The sequence below is a fragment of the Prunus avium genome, chromosome 8, assembly GCF_965620075.1.
Source record: "Prunus avium chromosome 8, drPruAviu1.hap1.1, whole genome shotgun sequence".
NCBI lineage: Eukaryota > Viridiplantae > Streptophyta > Magnoliopsida > Rosales > Rosaceae > Prunus > Prunus avium.
In genome coordinates this window covers 37054874-37063973 of record NC_142291.1, presented here as the reverse complement: position 1 = coordinate 37063973, position 9100 = coordinate 37054874, and the positions used below count along the sequence as shown (strand labels likewise).

General features: G+C 39.7%; 1 long non-coding RNA gene across 1 annotated transcript; it reads left to right on the top strand.

Annotated features, from left to right (window-relative positions):
• The first annotated feature begins 2166 nt into the window (after positions 1-2166).
• On the top strand, positions 2167-9037 carry LOC110771403 (uncharacterized). Its single transcript, XR_002528885.2, has 2 exons — positions 2167-2400; positions 8750-9037. It is a non-coding gene; the product is annotated as an uncharacterized LOC110771403 (long non-coding RNA).
• Positions 9038-9100: the final 63 nt, after the last annotated feature.

Sequence of the window (9100 nt, the reverse complement as noted above, 5' to 3'; positions counted from 1 at the left end):
GAGCAGCAACTTTCCCCCCTTCCACCTAATTGTCATCCTGGTTTGAGCCACATGAGATGGTATCTTTCAAAAACCCCACCCCATGTATATTACCCTATCCCCCCTTCCCAACGATTGAATAATTTAAAAAAAAAATCTATATCTATCTATATATAAAAGAAAGACTTAAATACTAAAATGATCCCTCTGTTTTATTATGTTGGTCAATTTAATTCATGTATTTCTAATTTAGCTAATTGAGTCCTCGTGTTTACAACTGTTAGTCAATGTAATCCATTCTTTTAAATCTAAGTTAAAAAAGTTTAAAACTATTTAAACATTAATTAAAAAACATAATTATTTGAGTTCAATCATTGGCTAGCCATTTACCCTTACTTGACCAACTCCCAGCAAGATCTTCCCAGACCCAACCATTGCCTAGCCATTTGCCCCATCCTCAGTCATGGCTCCCAGATCGTCCACACCATCTCCAACTCCCATCTCTCCCTCTTCTATTATATGCCTCCGTTCATCACCCTCCCCCACCCTACAATGGTCAACCCTTTTTCCCACTACTCCACTCGTTAAGCAGCACTTCTCCTCCCCGGACTACGCCTCCTTCATTTTTACAAGTTTTTTTTTCTTCTAATGTTATGTTAGTTTAATTGAAGTTTTAATATATTTTTAAATCAATTCAACTTTTTTTAATTTAAAAAAGCTTTATAGGTTTTCAAAAGCACAAAAAAGAAAAAGAAAAAGATTCTCATGTTCATATTTAAGGACAATTTTAACTGAATGGACTAAATTGGCTAATGATCCTAAACATAAGGATCGAATTGGCCAAATTAAAAGCACATGAATTAAATTGGCCATTATGCTAAAACACAGGGACTATTTTGACATTTTAGCCTAAAAGAAAATACTTTTATTGTTATATTTTAATAAATTCCTTAAAATGCCCTAAGTTAAATAACATGTAAAATGGAACACTATTTTTTATATAAGGGTAAAATAGTAAAATGGAAAGTACTTCAAGAAAATTTGAAAATGAAAAGACATATCTCATACTCTCCGCATCCCACACTCCCACTGCAACAACCGCAATTATTCCAATCATATTTATTTAAAGAGTGCTGCTAAACGAACCCTAAAATTAACTGAGTACACCCTATGAGTTAAGTACACCCTAATGTTTAAATTATAATGTAAAATTAACTAAGTACACCCTATTTAACTACCAAAAATATCCATGGTACACCCTCTTTAATTTTTAATCTTTTAAAGTATTTAAAATAAAAAATTACAGTAAAATAATAATAAAATAATATTTTGACAAAAAACTCTCTCTCTCTCTCTCTCTCTCTCTCTCCTGCTTCTTCTTCTTCTTTTCTCTCTCTCATGTGCAACCACCACCACCTGGAATTGCAGTTCTCCACCACGACCACCATGTGTTTTTTGAAAACATCTGAATTGGGATTGGGATTAGATTGTTGCATTTGAGAATTGGGTTTTAATGAGTTGCCATCGGAGTTTAAGTAGAAATGGTGACTAGGGTTGTTAAGGGGGGTGGCGTAGAGAATAGGATCTCAGGGGAGTTGAGATCTGCTGTCCCCAAATTCCCTGTCTCCTCATGTCCTTTATCTAAAATTTTGACACGTCTCTCAACCTTTAACAATACACAAACATTGTTAACTCGTATGGAAAATAATGTAAAATATCAATAGGCATTTTGAATGCTTCTTCTCCCTCAACCATGGCATTCTCAGACTCTCCTAGCCTCCAACCTTGCAGCGGAGAACTCTTTGGGTGTGGGTTTCCAATATTTCAGCATGAATTGGTTTGTGTTATTGATTGTTTAAGTTTTATGCATAAAAATATCAAATTGGATCAATACAGTTCTCATGGATTCCGCGTTGTTTGTTAAAAATTAAGTCAATTTGTTTGAAGGCATGGATTCAAAATAATAAATACCAATATTATTTTATCTTTTTGGTAATTTTATATTAGGGTAAATTAGTAATTCAATAAATAGTTTAGTAGCAAGGTGTACTCAGTTAATTTTAGGGTTCGTTTAGCAGCACTCTTATTTAAAACATGCTTTTTCTAGATTGGGCGCATTACTGAATACAAAAGTATATCTTTGGGCCTCAAAAAAAGCCCATTTTCTCTTTCTCTCCTCACCCGAACTGGAAGAATATGAAATGACGATTTCAGGCCTGCGATTGGGACCAATTGTTTATCGTTGCGACGTTGACCAACCCGTTTTGACAAAATCCCCAAATCTATTCGACCGAAAACAAAATCCCTAAACCTAATTCTTCAAACCGTCGTCGCCAGCACTCCTACGGTGCCATAGCTGCCATGAAAGATGAGTAACAAGAGGGGAAATGGACTACCATGCTCCCAATTTGAACGAAACAGGTAAATGCTTAGCTTCTGCACTAGAAAATTTGCGCCTTTTATATCTAAGTGGTTCAAAAGATCATATCTTTTTATTTTCATTTTCCACATATCTGACCAGTAGAAAACTAAAATTTGCATCCTTTTTTCGTTACCTGATATACAAGTTCGTCTTGATTTGGTTTCCTTCTTGTTGTTGTTACTTTGGTTATGCTATTAGTGATATAATTTCAGTAATTTATTAGAACCATGAACTTAGTGTTAGTCAAGTCATAAGAGTTAGGCAAGTAAGTTAGGCAAGTAAGTTAGGCAAGTCATAATTAGGCAAGTCATAGTTAGGCAAGTCTTAGTTAGGTATGTTTACATTTTCCATGTTTTAGGGAGACACAAATCCTGGAAATGCTCCATGGTTTTGTATACTTGTTTGTAACTAATAGTTACCCTTTCTACATTGTGTATAAATATCTCCATGATAGCAATACAAAGATATAAGGGAGAATTCTCTGCAAAACATCTATTATTCCTCACTCTTTACTCTCTCAATTACACTATATTTGACATGGTATCAGAGCAATCGATTTTGGTTGCCTCTGCATAACCTTATCCTTGCCTAATCTCTACTTACCCTTGCTCATACTTTGCTGCTGTATTGCTCCTACCTCTACCCTTGCCTTGCCTCTACACTTTGCTGAAAATTGTGCTCTTGTTTGCTGAAGTTCTAAGCTATCTTCCGCTGCATCTCTTTACCTCTTTCCTTTACCAATTTTCCAGCACCAACTTTTCCTCTTCCCAGCATCAATCTCTTCACCTATTTACCTCATGGAAGACACCACCAACTCCACTGCCGACTCCTCTAAGATCGACTCCACCAAAAGCGACTCCACAACTCCACCACTCCGGTCCTCTCATGATTGCTCTCAAATTACTCCTGATAAGTTGGATGGGTCCAACTATCCTGCATGGTCTCGTAGTGTTCGCTTGGCCATCACTGCTCGTCGTATGGCTGGTTTCATTAATGGTAAAAAAATTGCACCTGCCATTGATGATCCTAGCTATGAAACTTGGGATGAAGACAACTGTTTGGTGCAGTCATGGCTCCTCAATTCCATGACCAAAAATGTACGTGCCTTATTTGACCATTGCTCAACGGCTTATGCGGTGTGGGATGCATCTCGGAAGACTTACACTGTTACTCAGAATAGCTCCAAGTTGTACCAACTCCGTCGCCAGTCCGTCACCACCTCTCAAAATGGTGAGCCTGTGAATGTCTTCTATGAAAAGTTACACATCATATGGCAGGAAATTGACAGCCTCCGTCCCTGCAAACATACCAATCCCGATGATGTGGCTCTTCATCAACAAGCACTTGAAGTTGAACGTGTGTACGATTTTTTGGGAGGACTCGATCCCAACTTTGATTCCGTTCGTAGTCGGATTCTTGCTATGAACCCGCTTCCAGCAGTCATTGAAGCTTATGCACTTGTGGTAGAAGAAGATAACCGAGAATCCTCCATGCTTGGCGGGGGAAGTGCAATGGCCGTCAAGCCCTATCGACCACCACACCGTACGTCCTCCGGATTTCCCCCCCGGGGTCCCAAAACTGACGATGCAAAGGGAACTCAGAAGTGCACTCATTGTGGTGGTAATCATCTTGTTGAGAAGTGCTTTAAGCTTCATGGTTATCCTGAGTGGTGGGATGCTCTCAAGTCCCGCAACAAAACTCCCAAGGCAGCATGTGTTATAACTACCGATGCTTCTCCATCTTCCACTCTACTTTCTGACTCCGAATCAGGTACACGACCCACTACATGGATAATTGATACAGGTGCCACTGATCATATGACTTTTGACTCTACTATGTTTTCCACATTATCTTCTAAGTCTTGTCATCCATACATTACTAGTGCCAATGGAGTTCCTTCTAATGTTGCTGGTGAAGGAACTATATCACTTTCCCCTTCCTTATCTTTATCTCATACACTACTTGTTCCCTCCATCAATTGCAATTTGCTGTCTGTTGGAAAATTACTTGACTCATATAATTGTTATGCCACATTCTATCCTTCCCATTGTATTTTTCAGGACCTCACGACTCACGCGACGATTGGGCATGGTAAACGAAGAGGGGGGTTGTATTCCTTGACGGTATCTCCACCACCAAGGGCAGCTCATACTCATAGTTCCAGCTCACAAGCTCGAAATCAACACCAGATTTGGCTCTGGCATCGTCGTCTAGGGCATCCATCATTTGGCTATCTTCAACGTTTGTTTCCGTCTTTGTTTCGTGGCTTAGATAATCACCAGTTTCAGTGTGAAACCTGTGTATTGGCCAAAAGCCATCGAACTGTTTTTCCCTTAAGTGATAATAAGACAGAATTTCCTTTTGATTTGGTTCACTCTGATGTTTGGGGTCCTGCTAAAGTCTCTTCCAATGGCAAAAGATGGTTTGTTACATTTATTGACGATTGCACTCGCATGACTTGGGTATACTTACTTGCTCATAAAAGTGATGTTTCCGCTGCAATCCGTGAATTTCATGCTATGATTACCACACAATTCCAAGCCTCCATCAAAGTATTCCGGTCTGATAATGGTGGGGAATATGTGAACAAGGTCTTGGAACAATTTTTTCGAGACCACGGCATCATTCATCAAACCTCCACACCTTTTACTCCACAACAAAATGGTGTCGCAGAGCGAAAGAATCGACAATTACTTGAGGTTGCTCGTGCATACATGCTGGATCAATCGGTCCCTCACTACTTATGGGGACATGCCCTCCTTTCTGCAGTCTATGTCATTAATCGAGTGCCTAGTAGTGTTTTGAAGTTTGAAACTCCACTGAACACCTTGGCTCGTCACGTCTCTCTTCCTACAGTCCTCAAGTTGCCTCCTCGCATATTTGGTTGTGTTGTATATGCTCATGTTCCATCTCATCAAAGAAGTAAACTGGACCCTTGTGCCATTCGTTGTGCGTTCGTTGGGTATGGATCAAATCAAAAAGGATACAAGTGTTACCATCCTCCTACTCGCAAGCTCTTTGTCACTATGGATGCCACATTCCATGAAGATTTATCATACTTTAAAACTGTTACGCCCCCTTCTCTTCAGGGGGAGAGGAGGAATGAAGAGAAGGAAAACAAGGCTCAAGAAGAAAATCAAGTCTGTTCAAAAGCGACCGGTCGCCCGGACCTCAGCGACCGGTCGTCGTGCTCCAACAACACTGAAAATCGTCCTGAAACGACCGGTCGCCTCCCAGAAACGACCGGTCGCTTTTTCACAGAGTCAAAAATGCCGGAAACGACCGGTCGCCTTCCAGAAACGACCGGTCGCTTTTGTACAGATTCAGAAACGACCGGTCGCCCAGAAGCCAGCGACCGGTCGCCGAGACTTGAAACTGGATATCTGGACAGCAATGAAGGTACAGAAACATTATCGTTCTTATTTGGTGAAGATCCCGGAGATGACAATCCAAATGTTTGCTGTGATCAACTACAAAATACAACCCCTTCTTCTCAACCATCGGACCAATCGTCTCGTGATGAAGAAACACTCGAGGTAATTCCCGAACCACCTAATCCTATACCATACACTCTCCCACCTAGGACCACTAGAGGAAAACCCAAACCTCAATATTGTCCTGACCTTGCTGCCAAGTCTAAATATCCCATTAATAACCATGTTTCAACTCATAGATTGTCAAAGTCATATGCATCATTTGTCAATCAATTATCTACTGTATGTGTTCCAAATAAGTGGCAGGATGCTATAACAGATTCCAGATGGGCTGAAGCAATGGCAATTGAAATGGAAGCTCTGGAAAAGAATTCTACATGGGAGATGGTTCAGTTACCACAAGGGATGAAACCAGTTGGATGTCGGTGGATATACACTGTTAAATACAAAGCTGATGGATCCATAGACAGATACAAAGCTCGATTAGTAGCCAAAGGGTATACACAAACATATGGAATTGACTACCATGAGACATTTGCACCTGTTGCCAAGATCAACACTGTTCGTGTTCTAATGTCATTGGCTGCAAATCTTGATTGGCCACTACTGCAGTATGATGTAAAGAATGCGTTCCTTCACGGGGACTTGCAAGAAGAAGTGTATATGGAACCACCACCAGGGATCTCTACGACATTCGGTCCCAACACCGTTTGCAAGCTGAAAAAATCACTATATGGGCTCAAGCAGTCGCCACGAGCTTGGTTTGGAAGATTCACTGATTCCATGAAGCGTTTTGGATACTCTCAGAGTCACTCGGATCACACTTTATTCTTAAAGCGTCGTGGTAACAAACTGACGGCCCTCATCATCTATGTTGATGATATGGTGGTTACCGGTAATAACAATGAAGAAATGAAGAATCTGCAGAAGCTCCTTGCTAGTGAATTTGAGATGAAGGACTTGGGTGAGTTACAATATTTCCTTGGCATAGAAGTTGCTAGATCAAAACATGGCATATTTCTATCCCAACGAAAATATGTGTTAGATTTGCTAACAGAAACTGGAATGCTTGATTGCAAGCCAGCTGACACACCTATTGAGCAGAACCACAAGTTAGGGATGTATCCAGATCAAGTACCCACTGACAAAGAAAGGTACCAAAGGTTAGTTGGGCGACTGATCTATCTGTCACACACACGCCCGACATAGCTTATGCTGTAAGTATGGTGAGTCAGTTTATGCATCAACCGAGTGAGACACACATGAATGGAGTAACTCGGATTCTGAGGTACTTGAAGGCTGCCCCTGCAAAAGGATTAATGTTCTCCAAACATACACATATGTACCCGGAAGGATACACAGATGCTGATTGGGCAGGATCCATCACAGATAGACGGTCTACATCTGGATACTTTACATTTGTGGGTGGCAACTTAGTCACTTGGAGAAGTAAGAAACAAAAAGTTGTGGCTAGATCAAGTGCTGAAGCAGAATTCAGGGGAATGGCTCAAGGAGTGTGTGAATTGCTCTGGTTACGGAGATTACTGAAGGATCTTGGAGTTAAACCCTTAAAAGCTACAAACTTGTACTGTGACAATAAAGCTGCTATCGAGATAGCACATAACCCAGTACAACACGACCGTACCAAACATGTGGAAGTCGACCGACACTTCATCAAAGAAAAGCTTGAAAGTGGTATAATTAAGTTTCCGTTTGTAAACTCGGAAAACCAACTTGCCGACATTCTGACAAAGGCCGTATCAAGTAAAGTTTTCTATGCCTCACTTGACAAGTTGGGCATGCGTGATATCTTTGCACCAACTTGAGGGGGAGTGTTAGTCAAGTCATAAGAGTTAGGCAAGTAAGTTAGGCAAGTAAGTTAGGCAAGTCATAATTAGGCAAGTCATAGTTAGGCAAGTCTTAGTTAGGTATGTTTACATTTTCCATGTTTTAGGGAGACACAAATCCTGGAAATGCTCCATGGTTTTGTATACTTGTTTGTAACTAATAGTTACCATTTCTACATTGTGTATAAATATCTCCATGATAGCAATACAAAGATATAAGGGAGAATTCTCTGCAAAACATCTATTATTCCTCACTCTTTACTCTCTCAATTACACTATATTTGACACTTAGAGGAATAAGATTAAATTCAAAATGTTTGAATTGATGAAACCAATTCCTTAGAAGAGTTTTTAGACTACCTCTCTGGGGTCGATTAGTTTGAAGATTGACATCTCTATTATTTTTCTTTTGGATTAGCATGAAATTACTTTGCAGTTTTCCTTACCCTATGGTATTTTCACATTGTAGTAGACTCGAATAATGGCTTAGCTGTGGAAATGGCTTCATGATATTGGGACAACCCAAACATCTCTTACACTTTTTTTTAGAGAGAGTGCAAATAAGTTTGTCATTATAAAACATCAATTAGGTTATGTCATTAGGTGAATAAAATATCAATTAAACACTGTTATGTCATTTGGTGAATAAAGTTTGGTGTTCGTAGCAGTCGTAGAATGAAATATGAATGACACCTATGAGTGACTCATCACAAGCCACACTGGTGGTGCTAGCCAAGATCCATAAATTAACAAAAATCAAGCATGTGGATCCATCCACCTTGCTTATTTTCTCAACACACACAGCCTAATTATGAGTTTGTTAAAGTCTAATACTTAAGCTTTGGTTTGCGTATTGCCATTTTTAGGCAAGCCAGGCCCACCCATATTAATTAATCAACCTTTGCCATTGAAGGCCAAAACAGAAACTCCATGCTTGCTGTGTACTGCCTTTTGTTTTGCAACTCTGTCAATCACTCAGATATTCTAGTTTCCAACTCTTTAGTATTTATTTATTTTATCAAGCACTGAATGAATGTGTTCTAAAAGTGCATGATTTTGTAATGCAGATGGGTTACCAGCATTTTGACACTGCGAAGATTTATCGTTCTGAGCCGACAGCTCTAAGAAATGCTTTGACAGAGGCAATTCTTGATGCGACATTTTTGTTACATCTAAATTATGGGGGAGTGATCACCTAAGTACTGACAAGCGGGAAGGGAGTTCTGCACAGCAAATTTGTAATATTTGTAGTGAAATAGCTGTAGTGAAATTTGTAATATTTTCTTGTAATAATTGTAAACGTGGACAATGTAAGAAAATGTCTGCTCTTTTTCTGTAGTGAGTAAATTTCTAAATGCACGATGTGTGAAAGAATGCATTTGTAATAGTCTCCGGATAAGGGAGGTGACAGAAACTCC